The sequence below is a fragment of the Ascidia mentula genome, chromosome 3 (genome assembly GCF_947561715.1).
Source record: "Ascidia mentula chromosome 3, kaAscMent1.1, whole genome shotgun sequence".
Lineage (NCBI taxonomy): Eukaryota > Metazoa > Chordata > Ascidiacea > Phlebobranchia > Ascidiidae > Ascidia > Ascidia mentula.
Window position 1 is genome coordinate 9,620,862 of NC_138568.1, and position 15,379 is coordinate 9,636,240.

Sequence of the window (15,379 nt, forward strand, 5' to 3'; positions counted from 1 at the left end):
ACCCTCATTTTCAGATTTAGACAAAGTAGGATGATTGCTGCCATGGGCTTTCTCTGCAACACAGAATCAATCTAATTATACTTGCACAATATTATTTTACTGGCATATATGTCTGTCTGATATATTAACATTTACAAGAATGTTACCTCAAAACAACAGATTGACAAGCCTGATAAACGACAATTAAAGAATAAACCACTTACCGCGTCCGCAGTGTGCACAATACAAGTGTTCTTGAAAAAGTAGCCTTCCACAATTTGTACAGTACATTATTACAAATAGGGATAAAACACTCAAACTATTTTTCTATTTGAACTTTAATGCACAGACTATAGCATATAGATGTACGTGAAAACTTGAAACAACTAGACTTCCCGCCAGGCATTTCTAATAAAAACTAACAACATATTTCGCGCGAAGAAAATATACATCGCGCAGTGCAAATATATTTCGCGCAGTCAAAATATATTTCGCGCGGTGAAAATATATTTCGCGCAGTGCAAATATATTTCGCGCAGTCAAAATATATTTCGCGCGGTGAAAAAATATTTCGCGCAGTGAAAATATATTTCGCGATCTCGAAATATATTTTGCGCGGTGAAAATATATTTCACGCAGTCTTAAAATATTTCGCGCAGTGAAAATATATTTCGCGCTTCGTTAATATTTCGCGGTGGCACTTGTGGGCCACCGTAATGGTCGTCCTCTTTGGGGAAGCAAACACTGCCAGTTTGTTCCTTTATTAAGCGCTTGTCATTGTTTTGCAGCAAATGTTTTATGACAACACTTGTCTTTTTCAGTTTGGATGTACATTTTGAGACCAACTAAACATTTGTCGTCAAAATAACAATAAAATAAAGCAATTTACTTCCAACAAGTCAAAAAATACCTCAAACTGTGGGAACTTTATAATTTTCTGAATTACAATATTCGCCTTGCAATTTTTTTTTGTCCCTTGAATACACAAATGCTTTCTGCAAAAATTTGGGTGATCTTGTAACTGAAAAAGGAGAGCATTGTTTAACCATTTTCGATATAAAGACACATATATACCTGTATAGGAATTGCAGCTCGACGTCTTTCGTTTTTTATTTTGTTACGGTCCTTTGAATGCTGACATTCCAAGACCATAGTTTGTAAAAACATACCCACTACAACATTGGCTGAATTTAGTAGGAAAATCTTTTGACATATTAACTGAACTAGTCAACAACAACAACCTGCAAATTTTGCTCATTTTTCTTCTGTGCTGGTTCTGATGTATTTGGGTAAAATTTGTAAATATGCTTAAAGTTTTGTGTTAAGCTAAACCATTTTACTCAAATTAATGTTTGTTGTGAACTTGTTCTTCACAATGTTCAAAAAACATCTTGCTTCCTGTGAAACACCTCTACTTTGGACAGATAGTTATCACATACTGACAAATATTGCGCCTGTTAAAATGCCAAAGTGATTCGAAGCACTCGGACTGGGTAATAATATATGGAATGCCAGCATCAATCCAGTGCACAGAGCTGTTACATGAATCTTTAAAAAAGAAACTCATTGACAAAAACAGTGTGAAGTGGAGTTTCAAAAAGAAAGTAGAATTTAACTCACCATATGATTTAATTGAAGACGGCTTTAAGGTTAGATCAAGTGATTTTTCAAAACTGAGGCTCATGCCACTGTCAAAGAATTCCAATTAATCAACCTTTTCCACAGTATTTGAATTTGTAAAATCAATCAAGGAAATTGATACTCGATCATAGCTGCTAAAGAAACATTACACCATTTAAATAAGAGTTACAGCACACCTGCACAACCTACCGTGTATCATCAGTAACACCTTCAGAAATTAGCAATCACCTTGGTATTGCCACGCAATGTTTAAATCACCGAGACTTACTAACGTCAATAATTGTCTTTTCCATGTTTCTCGTACAAAATCAGTTAAAAAGAATCTGAACAAACAGTTACAACCAACAAATCCAAAAGGAAACCTGCGGCGTCGCACAGCATGCCCTCTGCTACATGTGCGCAGCTTTTCCGCGAAATAGTAATCCTATGGAAGCACTAACCCTGTTTACATGGCCAAGTCGACTTGAGCATCAAGTCGACTCGTGACCGGGTCACGTGATTTTCAAATTCGACGCGCGAAAACGACGAATTTACATGGGGCTTTTAAGTCAGCTTAAGTTAAGCTGTCTCGGGCTGACAGGCTGTAAATTCAGACTCTGTACTACATAAATTATCAATATTTCTAATCTAAGCATGCAGAGAAAAGTTATTGGCAGTTAGTTTACGCAAATGCTTGCTGTAAATTGGTCCTTGATTATAATGTGAGTTTACTTTGCCAGATATAATAGATGATTTAACTAGAAAGCCTGCTGCAACCCATATAAGGCTGCATTTTCCTGGAATGTGTTCACAACAACACCATGGTAAGAGTATTCAAGTGAAAATTTCATGTTTAGTAGTATTAATTATCTCTGTCCTTCTTCACAGGATCCTTTTCAGAAGCTGCCTAATCCCGTAATCCCATGTACAATTGAGTGTCAGAAAAGACTGAATGGAATGTTTCATACCAGCCCAATGTTAATTAATTTGAAACAAATATGCAGAAGATGTGATAGTTACATAACATAAACTTGTGTCATGGCATTCTTGTCATATTTGTTTTTTTTGACAAACAGAAAAGATTTACATAAGCCTGCTTTTGTATTTTATGGTTGATTGTTGTTCACATAATCCTTGCATAAATAAGATGCAGTAGCCTAAATATGAATAAACAACCAGTTTGCATTGACTTGTTATATTATAGCACATCCAGCAGCAAATGAAAACAGTTAACACAAGTGCATTTTTCTTTCAAGCAAGTGTCAGCATTCCTGCAATGCATTTGTTTCCTTCAGGTCCTCAAAACGAATGTTGCTTTTTTGTATCTTGATGCTTGTACAATTCATTTAACACTTGCGCAGTATTTATCAAATTTAACTCGAGTAAGCACATCCTTCTCGCCCCTGCAGCATAGAGCATACTCACGTAGTTGCACTAAAACTAGTTTATTACTTTTAAGGTTTATTGTAAACAGCAAACCCTCAACGCACAACCTCATAAACAAATTACCTAATCCCAACTTCTTCGCGGCACTAGTCGCAACTGGGTTTAAGCTGACTTAATCGCTTAAGCTGTCCCGTAAACCACTCTCCGCGTTAGATCGAAGGCCGAGACGGCTTAAGACGCTTGCCTTTTTCTCTTCGCCGAAAACGAGAGAGTCGGATCGGCGAGTCAGCTTCGAAGCCGTCTTAAACCGTCATGTAAACGGGGTTACTGACGCACGACGCTAACCGACGCATGGCAAAACCCATTGTGACCGCACAAACAAGGTTTGCGTCAGTTATGCGTCTGACTTTCGGAGGAGGTGTAAGTGTGATAACCCATTGAACTGAAGTAACCTCTTGACGCATGAGGGTTTTCCCCATATCGCCCGTCCGTGAGGTGGTTTAAGTGTCTACCGTGTGTTTAGTTTAACACACTTACGTAGACAACCCGGGTGACACAAACGTGGATGTTTTGGAAGGGAAAAAGGCATGTCCTTTTTTCTCGTCCCTCTCTTTCTCGCGCACATCCATGCGGTTGGGTTCTTTGGCGGGAACTTGCAGGTTGTGGCGTCTGGGTTGCTGTTTTGCCAGTAATGATGTTGAATTTAAAACTTGTGTTGTTTTTTATTTCGTGGATAGGAAAAATGAATTTCCAAAACTGCAAAGTATACAAAATTTTCTGCACAACACCCGGGGCGCCTCCTGTGCCTGAGGTTCCAGCCCCGGGTGTTGTGCAGAACAACAACCCCCAAACAGCAAAGGTAAGATTCTTTTTTTCTGTAATTGATGTGGTTGCATTTTTGTTTTTCAGAAAAAAAGTTTACCAAAGGGGTATTAAGTGGAATATGTTTTTTTTCTGTTTTGATTATATTTGCAATTTATTACAGATTCCTCAGTAAAAAAGAGTTTGAGAGGTTGCAGGAGTAAGTAAAACTTGTGAAAACAACTAATATATGTATACCCTAATTTCTTTTTTTTTAGTTTGGAAAAAATTCCAAAATCGTCAAAGAAAGTGCTTGTTGATCTCCAATTATGTAGCCTACCTATTGTGACATAGTGGTTACCAATAAGTTTTGTTTACAGTGCGGATGGGTGCCGTTGGAACATTTTAGAGAAAATGTAAGTTGTTTAAAGGTATATTGAGTGATGTCAACTATGAAAGCACAAAGGCTTCAGGTTTATAACCCATTGCAAATTTCTTTAAAAACACAATCACAGATTATAGGAACGATGTTACAGTTTAATGTTAAATATTAAAATGTACAATACTTTCTAGTATAAAGAGGAACAGCTTTCGGTAAGTGGCATGTTGTGATTGGTGATTAAACAATTTACAGACAACAAAAATTTAAAGTATATATTTTGTGTAGATTAAGAAATCAAGAAAAGTATTAGTAAGTACAATGCTTGAGTGTAACATGAGCCTAGATCTGTGATGCATTTTAACCACTTGTAACTTTTTTGTCTTATGTGCAGACCAGCCAAGCAAAAAAAATTATAGTAAGTAACCAAGCAAGTAGCATGTATTGGTATCTAACATATTCTTAAATCTTTTTTTCAAACTTATGTCCAAAATGAAAAATTACTTTGTTGCAGACAAATGAAGTAAACAAAACCATGGTATGTATATGTAAAGTAAAACTGCATGCAACCAAGTCCAAAATTTTGTCTTATATTTGAACAAGTTTTCACTCATATTTTTGTGTACCTTTTTTGTGCAGCCTAAAAAATCAAAAGAAACTGACGTAATTTGCAAAACATTTGTTTGAGAACATTTCAACCAGTCCTGATATTTTGTGCAACATAATCTTTTAGATGTTAAACAACATTCTAACCAGTCTTATTTTGCTTTGCAGCCTACTTCAAAAGAATCAGAGGTAACTGACTATATTGCGATACCTGTGTGTGTCCAACATAATTTTGAAACATTTAAACCAGTCCGAAGTTTTTGTGCAACATAAGATTGAATTGTATATTAAACAACATTCTAACCAGTCATATTTTGTTTTGCAGCCTACTTCAAAAGATTTAGAGGTAACTGACTACACTTCGCTTGAATCATATGACAAACAACACTTTAACCCGTGCTAATTTTATTGTTTTTGTAGGCCAAGGATTGATATGATTGTAAGTATATCACCACAAAGCTTATGCATGTCATTAAAATGTTGTTGTTTTATTTAGATACACCAATAAATGGAGAAAAACTTTTGTTTGTTTATTTCAAAGAGCTTTGCAACCTTCGCACAGCATAGTGGCATACACACCTCACTCGATAACCAAGCGATTGCACTGGTTCGGGTTTTGCAACCTTCACACAGCGTAGTGGCATATACACCTCACTCGATAACCAAGCGATTGCACTGGTTGGGGTTTTGCAACCTTCACACAGCATAGTGGCATATACACCTCACTCGATGACCAAGCGATTGCACTGGCTAGGGTATGCCTATATTGCACATTCTTATGTTTAACTCAGGCAAACAAAATACATATCATCAGATGCATCATCAACAGTTTTGCCAACACACTCTGTGTGAAACCATTGTTTGCATCTAGTACATTCAACCCATAGAGTCTTAGTATTGTCATTGCAAAACATGCATTTCCCTCTTCTAAGTTTGCCCGTTAGGCAGTTCCCAGAAATAGTGTTAAATATTTCTTTTCTGTAAAGGTATACAGAACACCTTTGTTCTAGACTTGTACCCATAGCAAGCCATTTGGCATGCATACAAATGAACACTCCACAACTGTCACAATCAGGTTGGTACACTCGTTTTGGGCATTCCACTGATTCAATTTTAAATTTGAATTTTTGTCACAACAAATGGTCAACCATTGATTTTGCCTTGGTGACGCCTTCCAAATAGTCAACACAGGAATTTCTCAATGGGTCAATATATAACAATTGTCTTTTTTCAATGTTAACTGCAAGAAGAATCCAGTGCCTATTAGGGGTTATCCATGGCATAAAAATTATTTTCTTTTTGTCAATAGAAATTCCATTCCACAGTCTTTTAATAGAGCCTTTCTGCAATAATGTCCGCACCACCATGGAACAAACATATAGTATATGACTGTGGACAGTGGTTAACCTCCACAAGTAACTGTTGATTACTTCATCAGTTGACCAGCCAGGGATGAAACCTTGGTCTTTGGATTTTAGGATAACCTTTTCACAGATTGGCAAAAAAGGTTCAACTGTTTTTAGATCCAGCATACAGAGGGAATGAGGACCATTTTTCAACAATTGCTGATCAATATTGCTTTGGTCGCTTGCAATCTTTGGTGTTATCATTTTTTTATGTGATTCCTCTGTGGACACGGGTGGTTCAACAAAGTCATCATGTGTGGGTTCTGTAACAAAGGTCTTGTTTGTTTTTGTTCCTGTTGCAGGAAAAAACGTTTTCATTTGGTGCAAAGGTCGCATGAGGTTTGCCCGAGCACCCACTCTTAAAGCATATGGATTTGGTTTAGGTTGTTTTCTCATCGTTCTTAGTTGGTGGACAGGATGGCCTTTTTCTTTTTAGGGAGATTAATTTGGGGGCTTGAATTATTCTCAATCCACTATCAAAAGAACATTCATTCGTAAATGTGGATAGCATTGTTTCAATATTTGCAGCTGTCTTGTCTAAAACAGCTGATGAAGTAACATCATAGGACATATCCAGCAAGGCTTTTGTCACTTCAACAAACTTGCGATGACTTTTTTGCCACTGAGAACTTTGATCAGAGGATACGCTTGTTTTTTCCAATTCATGTGAAATTGTTGGTTCTTCAAGTGGCTTAGTTGCAGGTTTATCGATTTTCTTTGAGGGGGGTTGAACAGCTAGTTGACCAACAATCTCCGGATCAAGTACCATATGTACTGAATTGTGGTACCATGCAGGTAGACTGTACCAGTCCACATCATCATACTTGTCAAAAACAGCGAACATGTGCTTGCAAGGCAAAAAGTACCTGGTAAAGTCTGCACATGTGCATTTTGGGAAAACATCAGTTCCACCGAAATTTATTGAATATATCTCATCAGTTGAACAACTTTTTACATAAAAAACATTTGCATTCCTCTGAATTGTATTAGGTGCTACGTTTGATGATTCCCCGATTCGTTGAATACAATGCTTTACTATCTTTCGAGGTCGATTTTGAAGGAATGTGGGAACAAAGTCACTGTAAGTCCTGTAGTGACTCGAGGACCTCATGTTTTCTTGTTGATATCTAAAAATGCGTGCTGGTTTGTTCATTTGTAGGTCGACATCATAAGATTTAAACAGAAGTTTCTATGTCACAAACTTACTTAACCAATCCTTCTGGTAGAAACTCTTTATGTAAAATTGTAATAAGCCCAGAAAGGGATTTGTCTGTTCTAAAACGGATGTGGCATTCCTTTAAAACTCTATTTTGTCTTTCAACGCCATTATTGGTTCGTATAAGAACCCTCAGGCGATCTGCACGGTAAACCCACAACCATCTCTAAAACATAGCAAATAAATATAGAAGTATGCTACACATGCACTGTGCTGAACCTCATTTCATACTTACTTCTTTTTCTGCTAACCAAACATTAATGAAATATTTTTGAAGCCTTTCATTATCTTTCCAGTAAAAGCTGGACTGAAATTTGCTCAAACATTTTTGAAAACTTTCCTTGCTTTCAGCATTGGCAACAGCTCTCATTAAGGCTAACACACTTTCTCGGTCATTCCCAATGTTATTTTCTGATTTCTTTACCCAGCGCTCCCATGCCTGCTCTCGATGAAAGTCACATATAAGAACTTCACAATCTGCATTAATAAATGATTACATTGCGTAGCATTTACAACTGTACACCCTTAACTGCAAAATGTAACCTCGTAAATTAACAATCACACATATTAACAGATTTTCTCACCTTTGAAAACATTTTCAATGGCATGGATTTCCGAATGACATTTGTCTGTCATGAAGAACGCTGGTTTCCAATCTGGTGTCCATTGTTTTAAAACTGACAGTGCTTCTTCTATGTCAAATTGTCTCTCATTTTGTGTGATAAAAGTTGCAACGACTTAATAGCCAACATTTGTCTTTACACAGACAAAAAACAAAGGCAGTGCATATTTAGATGTCTTGTAAGTGGCATCCATAAGGCAAATGTCTTGACCATAACGCAGTAGGAGTCTGCGCTGCCAAGCAAATTGATGAACAAACAGCATGGTTTGGTTAGGTGATGCATCTTGCCATGGTTGACCATCAATGCAATCAGAATTTTCATTCCAGCTGGCACCAGCTTTGTATGGTCGAAACAAAATTTTGGCATTTTTTGTCCATTCATCCACTAGGCCCTGGACATTTGTTTGATCAATTTTTGAAAGTCTTTGCCTTGTAAAAGCTTTATAATAATGCGACTGAATATCCTTTTTTGTTGGAAAAAATCGTCTGTTGGTTGGTGCTGGCCCACCGCTATTTTTGAAGAGTTCATGACACACATAGTATTTGAGATGCCGTATGATTTCATCAACAGAATGGCCACCTTCAGATACCAATTCATCAATTTTCTCGATTAGCCTTTTATCAACTGGTTGTAAAAAAACAGCTCCCTGTAATAAGTATCAAGATGCAATATTTTTTTAAATATAATGAAATTCACATACTTGACCCAAAACATGGCCAGAATGATCGTTTTCATCAGGAAAGGAATTTTTATATTCCAATCTTTTGACAATGTTTTTATCATTTGCAGCTAGCAGACATCTTATGGCTGCACTTGACTTTCTTTTATTGCGATGGTTGTGTCTGGACATCTATACAGCAAAATGTGTTTTAATTTGTCTTAGTTCAAACAATCCTACCTACTTTAAACTGTGGAAACTTGCAAATTTCTTGAATGCATAATTTTGCTTTGCAATTCCTTTTCTTGGTGCTTTGAACACATAAGTTTTTTTTGCAGGGATTAGGATGATCTTGCAACTAAATACAGAGCTATTAATTTTCTGTTATTCCCCTGACGGCGGGCCTGAGTCGCCGTCCCCCGATCAATCCCCTTTAAGCTGGGTTAGGACCTCAGTCTCCCCCGGGACCGTGCGGAAGACTATGATAACACCAGTCCTGCCTGAAAGTCTTCCGCCAGCTCTTCTGGCAACATTTCGAAATTTACGTACAGGTGCCAGCGTGGGGGCGTCGGAGCGTGGAAGCCGGGCAACCGGTGGAAGTGCTTTGGCGCCGCCGGTGGATCGAGGGAACGAGGCGTCGGCGTTGCCCTTCTGGACGACAATGGCGGCTCCTCCCGAAGTGAAGCCGGAAGATGTGACGTCTGCGTCTGCTTCCAACCCAAAGCCGACTCCGAGCCTAGGATCGGACGAGGCCGAGGGAGAAGGGGCGGCAAAGGCGACGCGCGCTGCCGAGGACCTTAGCGAGCTCGCACCCGCGCCGAACGTGAGCGTCAGCTCTCGCGGAGCAAGGGAAGAACTCACGAGGTTCCAGAGCGGCCGGCTGGAACGGACGCAAGTCCGGAAAGGCCTGACGGGGTTGCAAACTCAGGCGGCGTTCCGCGTCCGTCGCGTGGGAATGATCACTCATCCCGCGTTGCGGCGCTGGCGCGTACGAAGGGCGAGCACTCCCGCCAACTCACGTGCGGCAATACACGCCGAAGCCGTGATTCTACCTCTTCCAACATTGACAATATCCCTAATAACGTTTCAAATAAGTCAGTAAATAGTAATAGTAATGATAATCTTAATATTTCTATGGACGATCTACGAGCTCGCTTCGATAACTTAGTAATTGGCCCCTTTTCCCACAACCCTCACTTTGGCGAGCTCGAACACGCGTTGGAAGAGTGGACAGCCGCCGCTGGTGCGGCGCAAAAACGACAAGTACGCAAACCCCGGTTTGACCGCGGCGCCATGCGCCGTTCCATCGTTAACCGGGAGCGTGGACACCCCAATAAGGCAAACCAAACCCCAATGACTGGGGCGTCCACGAAGGGCTTCGCCCTGCGGAAAGCGTTTTGGCGCGACCAGAAAGGCACAGTCCGCAGGATCACGGATGGTAATAAGGGAGAGGTCAAATGCAAAATCGACCCTCAAGCAATAGAGGCGAAGTTTCGCGCCGACCTCCAGGCTCCACAGGTGCAGGATGTGATCGATTGCCTCCCGGACTGGATGTCGGCAACGAAGCATAGCGGAGCGGAGCCGTCTTCTTCTCCTGGTGAAGCTGACGACGAGCCAATATCGCCCCAAGAGGTCGAGATGGTCCTCCAGAGCGTTAACATCTCGTCTGCGGCCGGATCCGACGGTCTCTCCTATGGGTTTTGGAAGGCGTTCGACCCTAAAGGTCACCGCTTGGCGGCGCTTTTCGAGATCTGTAGGTCTGACCGGCGGATCCCCCCGCAGTGGCGGTCGTCGAGGGTGACGTTGATCTGTAAAGATCCCGACGGCAACCTCGACGATCCAACGAACTGGAGGCCCATCTCGATCTGCCGTAATCTTTATAAGATCTACGCGGCGGTATTGTCTCGCCGGCTGCAGAGCTGGGCGTTGGAGCACGGCGTCGTCTCTGCCGAGCAGAAGGGCTTTATGCCAGTCGAGGGTACTTTCGAGCACGTATTCATGCTGGACGCTATCTTGGCCGATGCCAAGCTTGAAGGCAAAGATCTCTTTGTCGGATGGCTTGACATCAAAAATGCCTTCGGTAGTATCCGGCACGATTGCATCCGCGCCGTCATGCGAGCCCTGGCCGTACCGGAGTACTTGGTTGGATGCATCTCGGACGTCTACGTCGGTAACACGTGTGTGGTCCGAACGGCCACCGGGGTGACCGGCGAGATCCCGGTTGGGAGAGGGGTCCGTCAGGGCTGTCCTCTGTCCGGGATGGTGTTCAACCTCGTCACCGAGGTATTGGTCCGGGGCATCAAATCGCTGTCGGACTGCGGATATGCATTTTCCTGTTCCGCCGGAGTCTTCACCCAAGTGCTGGCATACGCAGACGACGGGTGTCTCCTCGCTAGTTCGCGGGCGCAAATGTGCAGGCAGCTGAAGGTGTGCGAACGGTTCGCCGACTGGGCCGGTATCCTTTTCAACCCACGGAAATGCCGTGGGATGTCCCAGGTTATGCGTGGAAGACGGAGAGTTCGTGACCCCGAGCCCTTCCCGTTCGCGGGTGGGACGATGAAGGTGATCGAGCTCGACGAATTCTACAAGTACCTGGGCGTGAGAGAGGGGTACCAACCGTACGTGAGAGCTACCAACGTCCTCAGTACGGCCGTCGAGCGGATCGAGCGGCTCTTTAAGAGCAGGTTAACACCGCACCAGAAGCTAATTGCATTGAAGCGCTTCGAACTTCCCCGTCTGAGCTTTATCCTTCGCATGCGCCAGTTCCCGATCGTTGCGCTGAGGAAGGTTGACCGTGCCGTGCGTCGCTGTCTGCGGCTTGCGTACCGCTTGCCCAACAGAACCTGTGTGGCGTTCTACCACTCGTCCCCGGACAGTGGTGGGCTGGGTGTGCCGTCGATTGCCCTCGAGGGGGATATTCTGGCGGTCACCCACGCATTCAAATCGCTCACGTCACCAGACTGGCGGGTGGCAGCCGTCGCACGCGGTCGACTGGAATCGGTCTTCAGGAGGGGCGAAACGCGTCGGGAGGTGAGTGTCGGTGCGCTGGCGGCTTTCTTATCTGGGGGTCCCGTCCCCGGTAACGTCGGCGGATCGAGTGAATACCTGGTGAGAGACTTGTTCACTTATGTGCGCAAGGCCTCGATCCGGTTGAAGCTCCGGTTCGTCGCGGGCGAGGACGGGCTTTTTCAAGTAACGTCTGGTGGCAAGACGTTGACCTCCGGCAACCGGGGAGTACTCACCAGGACACTCCACCAATTGGCCTCGGCCAGGTGGAGGGAGGAGTGGGCCGGTCATCCCGATCAAGGGAAGACCGTTAGCGCTCACTCTCTCTACGGTTTTTCTAACCACTGGTTGAAGAAACCGGGGGCTCTGACGATCCCAGAGCAAATATTCGCCGTGAAAGCACGCCTGAACCTCCTTCCGACCAAGAAGGTTCGGTCACGATTTCGAAGACGCGCCCAACATGACTTGCGATGCTGCCGCTGCGGTTACGAAGTCGAGACCCTCCCCCATGTACTGAATCACTGTCAGCCGGTCATGCCTCAAATTTTACATCGCCATGACCGGATTTTGGAGGAGGTGATGAGTCACATACCAACAGGTAACTTCACCAGGATTTCTGTCGACCGAGTTTGTTCGGCGCATGCGGAGGCGACGGGCGAGAACCTGCGGCCGGATTTGGTGCTAGAGGGTGCCGGCGGGTTCTTGGTCGTCGACTTCGCGTGCCCGTTCGAAAACGGTCAGGATGCCCTTGCCGCTGCTGCGGCCCGTAAAGAAAGCAAGTACAGAGAGCTCTGCGGGAACCTGGCCCGCGCCACCAACAAAAAGGTCAGGTTCCTCACTTTTATAGTGGGCTCTCTGGGCAGCTATGCCATGGGCAACAATTCCACCCTCTCCGCCCTTGGCATTACGGGTCGTCAGCAGTCGGACGTGGCCAGAGAGTGCTCCGCTCTGGCCTTGAGGGGTAGCCACCACGTGTGGCAGTCCTGGTGTCGGGGGATAGCTAGTGGGCTTGACTTTAAACCACCGTAATTTTGTTTTTAGATCATTGTGCGGGCTGGTATTTTTTCCCTTCTATTTCTTTTTCCGGAATTTTACACTTGGGTTAATCGGCGAGGCGGCAGCGTCAGGGGTCATGCAGAAAGAAACCAACATGGCAAACCGATCTCCAACATACGAACACTATTCCACGGCTAGAGGGCGCCAGCACCACCTAACAAACACTACCCGGCGCCCTCTCCCATTCCTCGTAACGAACAATATGTAAAACAAAAAACAACCAACTTCACGAAAGAAGACTGAACCAAGAAATTTATCAACATCGGAACACGGAACCCCCTGCCGCCATCGCCCGTCGAGCCGTTGCCCCCCGACCACTGTTGGGGCGTCCTTCGCATATCCCAAACCAAATAGATTGGACGCCCCCCTACCGGTAACATAGGGGGGCACGGCAAATTCACGCACAAACGTTCACTTTGTGTTTTGTATTATACGCGATTTTTTTTCCGATCGGTTTTCACCTTATAACACCCACGTTTTTGTAGTAGAAATTTTCGCCACGTAGTCCTCCCCAACAAAATTTAACCTCTTCGCACAAACAATATAAAGCTTTAAAGCTGTTGCACAAAATATAAATCAATTAAAATTTTTATAATGTCAGTGTTTCTTTTTTTTTTTTTTTTTACTCACCAGTCACAAGAGGAGGACACATATCACCGCCACTTATTTTTGTTGACAAATCATTTTTTTTTTATTCTTTTCTCATTTTAGGAGCCCAGCCCGCACCAGTCAAGCCCCTAGCCGCATCCTGCAGCCCCATATCACATCCACAACTATTTTACGGGGTCAACGGCGGTCGCTTTTCCTTTCCGTATTGTACATGTTTCTTCCTCTCTCTTTTTCTCTTTTTATTTTGTGTTAGACCGTCGTTGTCCCCCTCGACAATAATAACTAAATTAAGTAACTAAAGCAAATGCAATCCAACTGAATATATCAACCTAAATAATCTATGACCCATGATAAAGTAAACATAGTAAATAATATAACATAAGTTAATCATTTATATTTCAGAAGTTCAAACAAACATCAAATGCAAAATATATCACCCACCGCCCTGGGGCGGTGGAGGCCGTTCGTGCAACGCGATCTTAGAATACGGCGATGCCTCCGCAATGTTGTTCACGGCCCACATTCCCACACATGTGGGAATAACCATCTGTTAATCATTCGCAAAACAATTGCACGAAACAGCGGTGCAACCCGGGTGTTAGTCGGGTGGACCATTCGCCATGCCGAAAGGTCTGGTTTGCAACCGTGGCCTTCGGTCGCCATCGCAAGCGACAGCAACCGGGTGAGGGGGTGTTGGATAGGCGAGTTCGCCCGTCCGGGTGACAGACAAGTTATCTGTCGGGTTCGTTTAAAACCGCGCCGAACCTGGGTCAAAAGACTGAGGTCGTGCGAGGGCACTATGGCCACTCTGGGTATAAAATGGAAGGAACCCAGGTCTAAAACCCTCCCCGAGAAAGAAGGTCGGGGAGCCGACTACCCAAAGGGAGCAGACGGGGAACCAACGTGGGGGGTTATTTCTGGTAACTACAGGGATGAGTCGGATGATCGCTCACCGACCAGAAGCAGAGCCCTGAAGGAACCACGGTATGCCCGGGTAGCCAACCCCTTCTTAGCTCTAAAGAGCCGAGAAGCGATGCCGCAACATCCACTGAGTCCGCAACGTCCGGAAGAATCCGTCTCGCATTTGCTGCCAAATTTTATTCCGGTGAAAAATGAAAAAAAACAAAAATTTCCTGGTTTTTTTCCTACCGTTTTTGGCAGGCTATTCAAATTAGTTTGTTCACCACATGACGTCACAAACGGACCCATGACCCACCTCCCAACCCCCGACACGACTACTCCTGACCGTAACAGGCGAATCCCCCCCGTAGAAACTTCGTTTCTACCTTACGTTTTGCTCTACATCAGAGGATTAGTAAAAGACGGGGATAGCGCGAACGCAGTCCCCACTAGCAGAAATTGTACGGCCGAGTTACCCACATTTGGGGTAATCGCAAGGGTCAGCTAAACCTAAGTGCAATGGCTAAGCCTCGCCCTGGGCCCACCGCCGGCCTTTTTTTTTTTTTTTTTTTTTTTTTCAACGGCTCAGATTTGTGCATCTAAAATCAAAAGTAGATGTCACCCTTTTCATCACTGCCGTCCTAGCAAGGCGCAAAACGACAGGGCGAAAGAGGGACATCGAGTAAAATCAGGAAAAAAACGGAATGCCCTGTGCCATTATTGGTTACGTTACAGTTTCCTCTTTACCATATAAATTTTCTATTTTTTCTAATTCGAAGTTTAATTTCGCTATAATTTTGTAAAATAGTTCATTTACTAGGGGTTGTATGTTTTCCGTGTATATGTTTTTGTAGTCAAGGTGTAGTTTTTCCTTTATTATTGTTTTTTTAAATATAGCTAGCGTTTTGCGTTCTACTAATGATGTGTGGATTTCGAAAATATTGTACATAATTTCCTCGTTAGTGGCTTTTAGGTTTTTGGAGTGTTTTATTTGGACATGTATTTTTAGTTTATCTATAATTTGTTTTGTTATTGTGCATTCGGTGAGTAAATGTTTTATATCGTCATTGTTTTCTTTGCAGAATTTGCAATAATTAAGTCGCGCTCTTCCGTTTTTGAGTTGGTACATTTGAT

General features: G+C 43.3%; 2 long non-coding RNA genes and 1 pseudogene across 2 annotated transcripts; all 3 read right to left on the minus strand.

Moving 5' to 3' along the window:
* Window positions 1-696: 696 nt before the first annotated feature.
* LOC145896082 (uncharacterized) lies at window positions 697-1,142 on the minus strand. The gene is made up of 3 exons (XR_014401661.1): window positions 1,054-1,142; window positions 890-1,000; window positions 697-824 (listed from the first exon to the last, which is right to left on the minus strand). It is a non-coding gene; the product is annotated as an uncharacterized LOC145896082 (long non-coding RNA).
* Window positions 1,143-1,226: 84 nt separating this feature from the next.
* Window positions 1,227-1,994, minus strand: LOC145895342 (uncharacterized). The gene is made up of 3 exons (XR_014401619.1): window positions 1,810-1,994; window positions 1,600-1,754; window positions 1,227-1,527 (listed from the first exon to the last, which is right to left on the minus strand). It is a non-coding gene; the product is annotated as an uncharacterized LOC145895342 (long non-coding RNA).
* Window positions 1,995-14,667: 12,673 nt separating this feature from the next.
* On the minus strand, window positions 14,668-14,804 carry LOC145896217 (U1 spliceosomal RNA; annotated as a pseudogene).
* Window positions 14,805-15,379: the final 575 nt, after the last annotated feature.